This window comes from Parasteatoda tepidariorum, chromosome 4, assembly GCF_982258835.1.
Source record: "Parasteatoda tepidariorum strain Cologne lab strain chromosome 4, Ptep-v5.0, whole genome shotgun sequence".
NCBI lineage: Eukaryota > Metazoa > Arthropoda > Arachnida > Araneae > Theridiidae > Parasteatoda > Parasteatoda tepidariorum.
This window is the reverse complement of record NC_141758.1, coordinates 116,090,209-116,105,704: the sequence shown is the minus strand read 5'-3', so window position 1 is coordinate 116,105,704 and position 15,496 is coordinate 116,090,209. Positions and strand designations below refer to the sequence as shown.

At 29.4% G+C, this 15,496-nt stretch overlaps 1 protein-coding gene and 1 long non-coding RNA gene across 3 annotated transcripts in view; both read right to left on the bottom strand.

Moving 5' to 3' along the window:
- The window catches only part of LOC147812596 (pre-mRNA 3' end processing protein WDR33-like), a 612,260-nt gene that overhangs the window by 333,103 nt on the left and 263,661 nt on the right, over positions 1-15,496 (bottom strand). The window lies entirely within an intron of this gene.
- The window catches only part of LOC147812601 (uncharacterized), a 51,329-nt gene continuing 39,309 nt past the window's right edge, over positions 3,477-15,496 (bottom strand). The window contains exons 5-6 of one of the 2 annotated variants that reach the window (XR_015433463.1): positions 10,258-10,314; positions 3,477-4,415 (exon numbers count right to left, since the gene is read on the bottom strand). This is a non-coding gene — a long non-coding RNA (uncharacterized LOC147812601). The remainder of the gene's footprint in view (positions 4,416-10,257; positions 10,315-15,496) is intronic. The other variant, XR_015433462.1, reaches the window with a different exon arrangement.

The window sequence follows — 15,496 nt, the reverse complement described above, 5'->3', positions numbered from 1 at the left end:
AAAGAAAATAGCTTTGGGAAAAAAAAGTAGGCTTAAGTACATTTTAAGATAGCTATTTCAGAATTTTGTCATTGTCAATCACTCGTTGTGGCGGTCTTATTTCAGAATGTAAGCAAGCCATTTTCATCCGAAATAGAGAGATACAAATTAGCGTACAGTAATAGTTTTTTGTATCATCCATAAAGTAAATTTGCAAGCACAGTATATTTCAAACTATGAACACACTATAGTTGAAACAGCTGTTAGTTTAATTCGTTCCGAGAGAAAAGTTCCAAAACAGAAAATATTCAGTACCTAAAATGAACTGCTACACAATCTCTCTTTATTCTAATACAAGCGCGGCCCTCGCGATTTCCTGAATTAATGTTGTGGTCCTCGGATTGCAAAAGATATTTCGATTAATATATTTATTTGCAGATTTTATACTACTCTACTCATACTTAATTTCGTAACTCTTATCATAAATTTCTTTAGCACGATATTGATTGTCAGATAGTTTATACAGATGGTTAAATTGATAAGGTATAAGGGCGAGCAAAACATTTTAAATCAAATATATTAAACACTGAATAAAATATCCAAGTATAAATGTTGCTAACACTCAAGATAAAAAGTTAAATCCAGGGGAAATAGGAGAAGTTGACAACTATGTTATTTATAGCTTCATCACCAATAAGACTTTTTAGAGGCGCCTTTGATGTCCCCTTATTATAAATATGTAAGAATAATTGCTGTCGCTAATTTATGATTCGGTCAAAATAGGAAATTTTTTCCCCTGCAATTAATGTATTATTTATAGAAATGTATCATTGTTTTACATTCTTAAAATTAAAAAATAATTCAAAAGTAAATTTTTTTCCTTAGAAGTCAGTAAAATGTTATTTGGTGTAGATGTCAACTTTCAAAACCTTAATACATTTTTAACTTGGAAGGGAAATAATTGGTAAAGTTAGACACATCCTATAGCTTAGAAAAATGTTGATTTTGAGGAACCTAGGTCAAGTTGAAACCTTTGGTAAAAACTGCTAAACAGAAGTATCCGCTGGGAGTAAATCACGCAGAATCTGGAATTCATTGCTGTAACCAAATTGGTACGATTATTAGTGGAAAATTATTAATGGAAAAATAGAAGTAATAATTGATAGTAGGATCGAGTCTAATTCAAATGCTAATAAAAACAATTGCCGATGGGGATATTGGTTCCGAGTACTGATGGAAAGTAGAAGGTTCGATTATTGATTAAATGATAGCGAGCTCAAGTACGGAATAAAAGGATAGTGATATGGAGTTTAACTGAGTTGGAAAACAGAATCAGAAATAGGTTCAAAGGATAGTAGGCTCGCATGCTGATCAAATGATTGTTGGTGGGTTCGAGAACTAAAACGTGTTGAAATGATAGAGATCAAATGATAGTAAACTTAAATGTTGATCAAATGATACTAGCGAGAACTATTGGAAAAATAAGGTTATCGCGATAGTGGGATTTATTTAGTGCGAGAAAAATTTAGTGTGTTCACTCGATGACTAATCAACGATTGCAAGTTCGATCACCAATAAAAAAAGGGAGTATTTAAGAACTGACATAGAAATAGTAGATTCAATTTTAGTTCAAGTGATAATAGGTTCAAGCACCAAACAACTGAGAGTCAGATCGAGAATCTGTAATAATATGGCGAGTTTTAGTACTAATAATAGAGGGTTTGGAAGCCAATATTAAAATAATGTAGGTTCGAGTCATGGTTAAAGAAAGTATAGAAAGATAAGTTCACTCTTTGGAAGAAACTCTCGCTGCTCCAATTATCTCTTGTGACGGCACGGCGGTGCATTGATTGTACTTTTACTTCAAGAGCGGAGCTTTCGGACTAACTAATATTGGAGCATTCCTTTTTGTGACGCAATTTAAGACCTTCTCTGTTTTCTATAGTGATTTTCACCAGTTTTTATGAAGTGAATTACTAAAAATGTGAAATTATTAACGAAATGCTAGTTTGCGGGATTGCAACTTGCAAAAATTCTAATAGAATCAAAAAAAAGAAAATATATAATTTTCCCCGTATTCCCCCCTAAAGTAAATGAACAACTATGTAAAGAACGAATTCAACGTAGCAAACGGAATGACCTAGTTAATATAAATCTGCAATACGTTTAAGAATTTGCTATCTAAATAGAAACCGACTCGTTACTTCAAAAAGAATGGCAGGCAAAAAAAAAAAAAAAAAAAAAATGGATTTATGTCCAAGAAAATTAAAGGAATAGTATAAATAATTAATAAATGAAGTTCTCCTAATTTCGTAACAAATTTTTAATGTTCTTATTTAAGATTCCTTTTAATAAAATTCTCTAAAATTTAAATATTTATAAACAATTGTAAAATTTCTGATACTATTATGAACCTAAATTATTATTTTGTTTCAGTAATTAGCGCTTAAAGGCTGATGTTTCCTAATGATTAAGTATGAACAAATTGCCTTATCAGCATATTTTAAAATCAAGATTTCCAACTTATTGTTATCAAACAATATGTAGCTCAAAAAGTGTCGATATTTGCTTCACTATTTTTTAATAATGAAAGTTATAACTGAACTGTTTCAAATATTTATAATGCCCTTTATGACAACTAGTAATATCTTTTTATTAGTCTAAAATGGTATTTTTTTTTAATATTATGGACAAGAAACAATTTTTGAACCAAAATAATGCGTTAATTGCGTAGTTTGTAAGCTAATATCAAGGGAAAGTCGAACTTATTTTTACAGAGAAAATGATGCGATGTTTTCATAATATCTTTGCTTGCAATCTCCGAGATTTATGTACGGCATGACGTCACGAGGCCGCTTCTGCTCTCAGAGAGGAATGAAACCAGCCCTATGTACGAGTACCGATTAAATGGTAGCGAATTCGATTCCCAATGAAAAGATAGTGAGTTCAAGTACTGTACGTAAGATTATACGTTAGAAAAGTATTAAAAATATAGGCTACAAATTTGATTAAATCATAGCGGAAATAGGTTCGAGCATCTAACAAAGAGTTGTCTAAAAAAGTGTAATCGATGAAAGTGTGATCGATAAATTATTAAATGATGATAATGTTAATCAAATGATGGCGAGTTCGCATACTGATGATATGATAGTTCGAGTATTGATGAATAATACAGGGTTCAAGTTTTGATCATTTGTGGTTTTGACAACCAATGAAAATTAGCTTAGAGGGAAAAACTACTCCGGTCTCAATAAGGGAACGTTTCAAAAAGTGGCTTAGGTTATTGATCAAAATATACGTTTCGAGCAATGATCAAAATATATAAGATCAGCCGATAATAATAGAATCAATCGATATAATCTATACGTTTACTGATTAAAATTCATTTGCCTAGAGAATTGATCATATGATAAGGAGTCGACTTAGTAATAAAATGAAGTATTCATGCATTAAGAATTTTTGTTTGTTGCTTTTTCCGCGCATATATATTAATGCGGTGCATTTGTTTAATCATTGCTTATAATAGTTTACTTAATGTTTTTACACATATCTTTATAGTTTGTACTTTAACAGTCAGTTTACTTTTACTAGTGAAACTAGAATTTTATATTAGTTTTTACAAACATTTACTATTATTTCTACGTAGCTTTTAAGCATTAGTAATTTACGATTAACTTATATGTTTGTTATATTTTTATGTGTTACTTATACTATTCATGTTATTTTTACGCGTTTATTTTTCATATGCATATCTTAGCATTAATGCGTTGCTAATACCTATTTATAGTAATTTTTCGTTTGATTTACCATTACTTTTTGAACTTTTGACTTTCTTATGTGTTTACTTTACACGTTTATTTTACATATGCATTACCTTTACGAGTTTTTTAATTAATAGTGACTTTATAATTGAGGCTGAAATTTTAAGTCAAAAATTTGTGTCGGCGTTTTAAACAAAGCTTTTAAATCTTCTCATGAAAACTATAAGTTAAAAAAGGAGTTATTTTGTTACTAATAACCAATTTAAAATATAAATTTTAGTTTCAAGATTAAAATATTTGAGGTCATATGCTTTAACACCATAAATTATGTGTTAGGGTTAAAGGAAGAAACACACACACAATGCATTTTAATTACATTCGCGATGATAATATGTAAAATAATAACTTTTTGTTAAAGAAAGATAACATTTGTCAGCCATTACAGTTTTGTAGTTAATGTCCATGGAAGATGATCTTGCTTATTTCATCAGTCACTCAGTCCTTACTCAGATCACGTGCGTGACATGACTCTTTTCAGTTACTTGAATTTCATCATGTTGATCTAACATATACAGGAACAACGCAGACGGAACTATTATGACGAGGATGGTAACAGTAAAATGCCTAACAAACAGTTTTGCGACTTGTTGGTAACGAGCTATTTGTCTTTAGATCCTGCAATAAAAAGTGCACTGTTATTTCTACCTCGTCTTAACATATTCTCACAACTCTTAAGTGAAACCCTCACAAGAACGCCATAGTGTGTGGTCAAGGGCCATTGTCTAATTTTTTCCCTCTATTATAATTGAAAAAGATCTAAACTTTATTAACGAGTGTGTCAGAGAGATTCATACGAACTTTACGAAAAATAAAAGATACTCACACAAAAAAAATAATCAGTGAGGAATACATTTTTTGGAAGATCATACGTATACGAGACTAGATTAAAAAAGGGCAAACTTTAAATTTTATCACAAAATAATAATAAAATACGCAATTTTTAATTTATACAACTTTTAATTCTGAACTCTTTCTTTTATACTTTACCTTCTGCTTTTCTTTTTATTTAAGCGTTATTTCTATGCATCACATTTCTTTGTTTTTTCTCATATTTCACTTTTTAATACGTTTCACACGTTAAATTTACTCTACGGGTTAACTTTTACGCTTTACTTTTTTATGCCTTAATATTTTACTTATTATTCTTTACTTTTATTTATCTATACTGTACCGTTTATTCTTTTATGTGCAGTTATAACTTTAACGCGTTTACTTTTCTTTCTGCCTTATTTTCATTATATTTTACTGTTAACTATTCTTTTACGAGTTTTTTAATGCGTCGCCTTTTTATGTCTTACTTTTACGAGTTTTTTTTATGTAGTGTTTTTACTTTTCTTTTCATGCGTTACATTCACAATGCCTACGAGCTCATTTTAAGCTTTATTATAAATTACGTGTTACTTTTTCGTTTACTTTTACTATGTGGTCATTTATTTTTAATGTGTGTTCATTTTTCGTTTGTTACTGTTTCACATTATTATAAATTATTCGTTACTTTTCTTAATGCTTTTCTCATTCGATACTTCAACGCGTTCACGCGTTCTAATGCGTAAAATTATGCATTTATTTTTTTTTATTGCTTTTCGATTCTTATGGCTTATTATGCCTTTAATTTACTAATTCCATTTATTTCCTTTTTTGTATTGCATTTACATGATTTATTTCGTTGTTATATTTCACGCTTTTACTCTTTCAATCACTTACTGTTTCTTTCCTTAAGCGCTACCTACAAGTTTTAAGGATTGTAAACTGGAGAACCTTGGCTAAGGGAAGATAGTCTTGGCATAGGCTTGTTGAGAAGGCCAAGGCCCATTTTAGGCTGTCGTGCCAATAAGGAGAAGAAGAAAGCGATACTTTTTCACTTTATGCGTCCCATTTACGCGTTATACACTTAATTTGTACACATTTGCATGTTTGACGAGTTACTATTTTTCAAACGTTTCTTCAAAGGGCTTTTACTTATGCATGAATTTTACACGATTACTATTAATTCTTGTGTTTACTATTAATTTAACGAATTACTTTATGATTTAATTTTCGTTAATCTTACGTGTAATTAATTATATTACAAGCTTTTTTTTTTTCTCCCTTTCTACGTAAATTTGCTTTTACTTTACGCACTACTCATCTCTATGCTTTAATTTAAATACTTTACAGGTTACACACTATTTTTAAGCGTTCTTTACGTGAGGCTCTTCCTTAAGCGTTTTTCTCTATTCCTTTGCATTACATTAATTTTCCTTATGAGTTACTTCACTTATGTATTACTTTTACTCATTAATTTTCGAACATGTCACTCTTACGTGTTACATGCGTTACTTTACTTTTCTACGTAAATTTGCAAATTTAATTTCGTATACGTTGCATTTATGTTACGAGTTATTATATATATATATATATATTATATATATATATATATATATATATTATATATATATATATATATATATATATATATATATATATATATATATATTATATATATATATTATATATATATATATATTATATATATATATATATTATATATATATATTATATATATATATATATTATATATATATATATATATATATATATATATATATATATATATATATATATATATATATATATATATATATATATATATATATATATGTAATGGTAAAAGAATTATATATTAAATATAATCCATAAATAGAGCATTTATCTAACGCGCAAACGTTTAAAAACTTTTCCCACAAGAAAGTAATAATATTGATCTAATTATCTCAAAAAATGTGATGATGTGGCTTTAGCAGCTTGGGAAATTGATCAGTCCCACGCTACTGAGACTTATTAACATTTAAATATATTTGTCCAGAAAGATATAAAAACCCTCTTTCCAAGGTCAAATGTGCTATTCTCTACCTATCCACCAGCATGTAAGGTTGTCATTCTGGGGCTCTGGCCCTTACTTTAATAAAATTATATTATGATTCCTGCACTTTCCTGTATCTTTTTCAAGAAGCACCGGCCACACTACGAACTTACAATGTTTAGGCTTTAAAAGCGTAACATATATATATATATCTATATATATAAAAATCTCTTGTCACAGTTTTAGTGGTTAAACTCCTCCTAAACGGTTCGACCGATTTTGATGAAATTTTATATGTATATTCAGTAGGTCTGAGAATAGGTTTATAACTAATGTTTTTTTCATATTTTGGACAAATTTAACGTATATTTTAAATATATCTTAATTTAAACGATTCCAAACTAGACGTAGAAACATAATTAATCAAAAGTAATATTCACACACGTTGCAACAAGTCATATTAAACTTTAATACTTACGCTCGCCCTTAAAAGAAGAACATCAAATATATTTGCAAGTATGTGAATAAAGGCAGTATTTCGAGTTGAAAATACCAATGTGACTGCTCTTCCAGTGAATAACAACGACGAAATAACGCAGTACCAAATTGGCCGGCACATCAGCTGCAAATTTTCCAACAGAGTTTTTAAACTCATTGGATTTATCAGGCATACCACCGCATAATTTTGCACTAAAATTTGGATCTCCAATTATTTTGTTTCGTAATTTGAACCCACCACGTCTGTGCAACAGCACGGGATTAGTCGTTAAAAAATAAAAGAACAATGTTATCGAAGTCATTATTTTAAATGACAAATTCCGGGGTGAAAGTATATTACTTCCACGAATCTCTATTATACCCACAGATGTGCCAATTCAATTTAAACGCATTCAGTTCCCCATTAGATTAGCATTTGCAATGGCAAGGTCAAGCAATGTCTGTTTGTGTCTTAGATTTGAGCACACCATGTTTTTCACACGGACAATTATAAATGGCATGCTCTCGAGTGGGGAAACAATCCAATTTATTTGTGTTTGCTAGAGACGGGATGACAAAAGATATTGTACACTCCATTGCACTAAGAGATTAATATTGACTAATATTTTCGGAATTCGTTGTATATACAATTTATAAAAAAAAAGTTACAATAAATTAAAAAAACTATTATTTGGTGTGTTATTATTTTCACATTCCGTCATCACTCACAGCGCTCCATGCCTCTTCCACTCATATACCACATACGTACACACAATAAATAGGACTAGGAGGCTTCGCCCCCTGCTCGCTGGCGCTCGCCAACCCAAGAAACTGCTTTCACAGTTCATTTCGGATTGCTTCGCAATCCGATGCTCGCTTTGCTCGCTCATTGGATACGTTCTTAACGTCTAGCTTTTGTATACTTTTTAAACACTGAAGTTCCGAAAACTTTTCACTGTAGAAAATTCTAAACCTGTGCATTTCAATATTAATTTGAAATTGCAAACAGTTCGCATATTTTTCTTAATCACACTATTCTAAATTTCAGTTGTTGAGTAAAGTAACTGTTGTAAGTTTTGTTTTAAAGTCTTTCCCACCAGAGGGCTAAAACCATGTGTTGTAAAGCAATATGAAATAGTACTGAACACCGGATGTAAAGCATCGGCTTCGATGAAGATAATTTTGTGAGAAATTTTTTGATAATTCGGTGATAATTCACCCGATTAGACGTATGATGCTCCCTACGTGCTCTTGCGCGCCGAAGCCTATCAATTAAAACGTATTAGCGTTTTATATAATATAGATATATTTTCATACTCTAGAAATAATTCATATGGCAATACAACGTTTGCCGGGTCAGCTAGTATATATATATATATTGGAATTTTCTTAAAACGCATTTTGCTACACTTTTTATACTTTCATTTCACGCTTTACTGTAACTTTACACATTACTTTATATTTTACTGTCAACACTTTTATATTTTACTCTTTATATTTTACCCTTTACTTAACATTTTCCGCTTTATTTTAATTTTATACTTATCGCTTTACATTATTGTCTTTCGTTTCACATTTTATCTGACGCTGCAATTTATATTTCATGTTTTACTTTAACTACTTACTTTTTGCTTTATTTTCCTTTACTTTAATTCTTTACTTGACAATTTATATTTTACTTATTTTTTTAAGCTTAGTTTACGAATTTACTTCACATTCAAATTTGTTCTTTAATATGTTTCTCTTAATACTTTCAACTTTGTAAGCATATTACTTTATTTTATATTTTTCGCCTTTTTTACGCTTTTATTTTAAATTTTACTATGCTCTTTAGTTTACATTTTTTACGCTACGTTTTATTTTATGCGCTTTTTCCGCACTTTACCCTTTAGTTTATACTTTATATTCTACTGACAAACATTTTTTTAGACTTAGTTTTCTTGACGATTTCACTTTAGTTTACTGATATATTTAGATATCTTCTTTACTATACACTTTTCTATTTACTACATTTTACATTTGATTGTACTTTCTGCTATATTTTCGACTTTCCGCTTTACCTATTTCTTTTATTTATATTTTGGCATTTTACCACATTTTTACTTTATGCTTCACTTCGTATTTTATGCTTTACCTTTCTTTTTTACTTCGCTAATTTCTTATTTTACGTTTTACTTGATATGTTACGCTTTAAATTATTCTATAAAATACTTTGCTTTTTATTTCATATTTTGCTTTTTACTTTATATATTAATCTTTACTTTATACTTAACAATAAATTTGGTGATATACTGCGTAATTTATATTTTACTTCATATTTCACTTTATACTTCACGTTTCACTTTACCTTATACAATAATTAACGTTTTAGTTCACACAATATTTTATATTTTTTCTTTAAACTTGTCTTCATATCAAACGCTTTTCTTTCCGTTATAATATATTTTTTATTTTAATGATAATTTTCAGCTATATTTAGATTAATTGTTTTTTTTTCCTTTCACTTTTGTCTTTACACACAATTTTACTTTGTGTTTCACGCTTTGATGCTATAGTTTACTTTACTTCATTTTTAAATTGACTTAATATCTTACTCTTTACGTAACACTTTATATTTATGCTTATATTACTTTACGCTTTTACTTTAACTGATACTTAAGTTTGAGCAACTCTTATTCTCTAATATAATTTCTACTTCTTATATTACGTTTTTTATTTAGCTTACAAACTTCCTACTTTACTAAATATTCAACTTTTTACTTTATATATTTTGCGCTTTACACTACATAATTTTTTTAAGTTTTCGCTTTGCTTAGCATTATATTTACTGCATTACTAAATAAAATTTTAATTTTAGCTTTATTTTATGCTTAACTCCGAAATAAAAATCTTTCAAAAAAGAACCTTTGACCGAAATAAAAACCTTTCAAAAAAGAGGTTTTAACGCAATTAGAAGGTGTCTAACCGTTCTGAACGAAAACGATTGCTTTATTGTTTGAGTTTGTGACAAATATAATGTTTAGGCTAATTTCTGAATGCATTTTGATTTAAGTATAGTAAGTGATTAATATTAATTAGTTACTATTAATATAGTGAACACGAAGATTATTAAATCCTTTGAGTGTTTATATGACTTACCTTTAAAAAACTATGATGTCACTTGGTTAGACTTATGTTTCCTAAAGATTTCGAAAGCTGAAAAAAAAATACCACATATTGATTAAAATTACATAAATATCTTTGCAACAAGATAAAAGGGTGCATCCAAACATTACTTAAGGACATGTGAGCAAAGGAGTTGTTATATTCCATGTCAACTGTCATCTATGAAAAGGTACCCCGACATAGCGTCGAGTTAACATGTCATATATACTAGTGAATTATAGTTGTAATTTTGTAGTGGTAGATACGCTACAGTACTCCCCCACCAGAATTATAGCTGTGATAGAATTCGATAACACTAGTTGCTGTATTTGTGACAGACCGGGAGTACTGCATTAAAGTCACCGGGTTTTGAACATTAGTCATGAGAGCTGTATTAAGATCATGGTCGTAGTCGCTCCTGTGCTGCTTTTAGCAGTCGGGTGATTGCAGGTTGACGTTGCGTGTGATCGAGACGAAACTCAGTAGCAACAGTACGAAGAGGTGGATAATGTTGCAGTCACAAGTAGCAAGTCAACTGTTCAATGTGGATCATCAATCGAAGTGGGCGTTACTGTCAAGATAGGCCTGTTCATATCGAAGTGGGCGTTGCTGCTCAGGTAGGTGCGTTCTCATCACGTCCGGGTCACCAATGTGGGAAAAGGAGCTTTTATCGTCCATGTCAACTTTCATATATGAAAAGGTACCCCGACATAGAGCAACACCTCCTAAATAAGAGCAGGCCTCAGCACGGGTTTCCATAAATATTCTTTAGTAGTCCAAACGTAATGACATATTTCGTATTTTCAACCACTGCTCAGCGTAGTACCCTTAACGAAATGACATCTTTCTCTTATTTTTCATCTACTGCGCAGTTAACTGCGTTAGATCGGACTACTAAATTGATCCGTGCTGATGCCTTCCTTCTTCTAGGAGGTGATGCATAAAGACGAGTTAACATGACTTATATATGTACTAGTGAATTGTAGTTGTAATTTTGTAGTGGTAGATACGGTACAGACATAAAGGGGATGGTTTTTTTTTAATTTGCTTATATTTATTGACCAGGGCTAGGCAGAATGCGAGCAATGTTTACGTATGTCATTTAAATCACATAATAATTGCAAGTTGCTTTTTTTTAAAGAAAATATTATAATTTGAAAGAATTACACTTGAAACAATTTCAAACTTTAAATAAAATTTTGGAGAGCGAAACAATTTGGACAAAAATTGCTTTTATGTGTTTCAGAGTTCAAGAGTTTTAGGCATTTCAGAAAAACTGCAAAGATTTCTTAATAAGATTCTTCTCAAAATTTCATAAAATGAATATCTATTGTACTATTCTTTTGAAGAGTTACATAAAATGAAATTCTAAAATTAGATTACTTCAGGAAAAGTGAAAATTAGAGCTTCTTCGATAACTTCTTTGCATCATTTTTAAGCATTACTTTTTTTTTAAGCTTCAGTATACCCACATATTACTTTATACCCTACTTTTCTTTGTGAGTTACTTTTGCATCAATTTTACGCGTTAATTTTCGCACGCGTTACACTCACTCGTTGTTATATTTCTGGCGTAACTTTCCTTTTTTTATTTTTGCATAAATTTGCTAGTTTTATTTCTTATATTTATGTATTTACTTTGTTATACATAACGTTTCTTTTATTCTTTTTTATGTGCTACGTTTTAATTAATATTTTATATGATATTTTGGCACGTTTACTTCTATAATTCTTTTTTTTTTTTTCTGCTTTAATTTGGACACACATATTATTTGATATTTTATTCTCTACTTTTCTTTATATGTTACTTTAGCTCACACTTTTGCTATGTGTTTTATGAGTTACTCTGTTTTAAGCGTTACTATCTTTACACGCTACTTTTCGTATCATTTTATTTTTTTTTATAACTTATTTTCACTTTTACACATTATATTTTATTTTGCGCGAATCTTTCTTATGCTTAAATTTTATTAGTGCGTTAGATCTATTTACGAGTTAGTATTCCCTTCTTATTCTTTACAATTTACACAATCACTTTATTTTGACCTAGTTTTACTTTACTTGTGCTGTAGTTTTCATTCTTTCCGGCAAACGTCCTTTAGAAAAAACGCGGGTACTTTTCTAATGCGCTACTTATATTTGTCACTTTTCATATGTTTTACTTTAACGCGTTATTATATTTTGCTCCTTACTTTTCTTACTAAGTTACCTTTGAGAATTTGCTATTCTACAGTGTTAATGTAGTTTTTTCGATTATTTTCGCCAAAACTTCCTTTAATTTTTTACCTTATGCATTATTTTTCTGAGCATATATTTTTACAAGTTACTTTCAATTTTCGCATCATTTTTACTCTTTACTTCTCTTTATACTCAATTCACCTATATTTTACTTTCCTTTAAGTGCTAATTTTTGTTCTCTTGCATTGCATTGTGTTTCCTTATGCGTTACTTTACTTATGTATTAATTTCATGATAAAATTTTTGCACTTGTTACTCTTACGCGTAGTTATATTTCATGCGTTACTTTTCTTATGCGTTTTATTTGCGTGCCACACGAGTTCCTCTTATACATTGTTGTAAATTATGAGTTACTTTCCATTATGCGTTGCTCTTTCGCGTTTACCTTTCCTACATTTAATTTTACTAAGCAGTAATTTTACGCGTTTATTTTCCTTTCGTGTTACTTTTTCTTATACTTGTTTCTTTCATGCATTAGTTCTATTTATGTGTTACATTTGAGCGTTTTTATTATCTCTTGAATTTTTTAATGCGTTACTTTAACGCATTATTTTTTTGCGATTTAAATTGCAGTTTTTACTTTATATTTCACACTTTAACTTTTATGATTTCCTTTTGTTTTGGATTTTTTTCTTATGTATTACTTTTTCACGCTTTGCTTTACCAAGCCTTTCTTTCGTTTCTTCTCCGTTACTTTTACTTTTTCGATGCTTTATTTTAAATATTTTTAACTATATGTTTCACGTCAGTTTCTTGTATGCGATACTTTTATCTGTTTATTTTGTATGCGTTATTTCTCATTTTACTTTTCGCAAACGTTATTTTAACTTTCAAACGTAAACAGGTCATACACTATTTTTAAGCGTTTTTGTATTTGATGGGTTGCATTTCTTTTACTAATTTTTCTTTCTTATACATAGCTTTTATGCATTTGCTTTTCTTATGTGTTACTTTTACGCGATATTATATTTTACGTTTTTACTTTATGCGTTACCTTAACTTTAAGCGCGTTATGTTTGCTTTTCTTTATGCTTACATTTAAGCATTTACTTTGAGTGTGTTACTTTTACTTCAAGATTTAAATTTTTTGCGTTATATTTCCTTATGTGGTATTAAACAGATTTTTACTTTTCTTTTTGCAATACCTTTAAACGTTTACTTTTATTATGAATTACTAATATTTTGGGACGTTGCTTTTCTTTATGCTTACACACATTTTACTTTAGATTCCATTTTTTCTTGATGTATTAGTTAAACGAGTTTATTTTTCTTGCGTATCACTTTTACTTTTTCATATTGATATATATTTTACTCGATACAATCTTTTACGCTTTCATTTTCGTTCGAGCTTTACTTTCAGGCGTTTACTTTTTTATGGGTTTCATTCAATTTTACGCTTTTTCTTTTTGCTTAAAATACACACTACTATACTTTACATTAGACACTTTACTATTCTTATGCCTGATTTCTACGCGATCATTTTCACGCCATAACTTTTATTATGCAGTTACTTTACGCATCATTTACTTCGTTTATGCGTTATTTGTTGCTTTTGGGCATGATCTCTATTAATAAACCTTACTGTTTTCGTTATTATATATTACGAATTGCTTTTACGTGTTTCCACATATTAAACTCTATTTTTCTTCATTCTCTACTTTTCTTATTCGTAACTTTAAAGTGTTCAGGATTTTCATGCCTTTCTTTTCCTCACGAATTTCGTTATTCGTTACTTTTACGCATTTACTTTTATTTTGCGGTTATTTTTATGATTAATTACTTCGTCTTTTTTCTGTTACTTTTACGCTTGTTAAATTTTACGCGTCCGTTCTATTCATGGGTTACCTCTACGCGTTAATATACGTATGCGTTATATTCCTTCATGATTAAATTTTCTTTTTCGTTATGCGTTACTTTATCTTTTACTTTTCTTATGAGTTTCAACTACTTTCACGCTTTATATCTTATGCGTTTATTTTATACATACGCTAATTCTACTTTTACGAGTTGTTTTTAAATGTTTTTTTCCTTATGGTTTACGCTTATGCGCTTTTTTCTTAAATTATACATCTTATTCTTCTTATGTTTTACTTTTTCTTTAAGCCTGAATTTTAATTACGAGGTACTTTTGCGCTTTATACTAAACTCAGTGGCGCGACAGCTCATGGAGGGCCAAGGCCTACTATGTCTATCTCAGTTTTCTTGACCTTGGGCTTTTGCGCTTTATACACGTAGCTTTTCGTTATATCTTGCATTTACTTTTCGTTATATCTTATATTTACTTTGTCTTATTTTTACTATTGCTGTACACCTTTACTTTAGTCTTCGTATATTTTACGCGTTTTCTTTTCACATGTGTTACTTCTGCGTTTAAGCGTTATTTTTCTTTATGCTTTAAGTTTATTTTATATTTTACACATTTCTTCATATGTTTCTTTTACACGTTTAAATTTTTATGCGTTACTTTAACTTTAGTTTACACAATGTTTTTATTACATACTTTTTCGTGTTACTCTTGTTCTCCAAGTTGCTATCTTTTCCCCTTTCTTTTCTTATCACGTAGTTTTACTTTCCATATGCGCGAATATACCTTTTACGCGTTGTATTTTATTTCAAGCTTTATTCAAGTTGCTCAATATTTATGAATTACTAGTTCTTATGCGTTACATTCTTTTTACGTAACATTTACGAGTTTTTTCTATAATGGGTCATTTTACGTATTTATTTTTATCATGCTTTTTCTTTTCTCTTAATAATTTTACGTTATTATTTTACGCGTTAGTTCTATTTATGCATTATTATTTTTCTATTCTTTACAATATCCGCAATAACCATTTATGCTTTATTTTAACGCGTTTCGCTTACTCGTACATTTCTTATCTATTACTAATTTTAAACTCTACAATACTTTTTGCGTTACTTATAAGTTTAAAATAAAATTTCGCAAAAAAAAAGTATAAGGAGTTATTATGTGTCACACGCTTACAATTCTCTT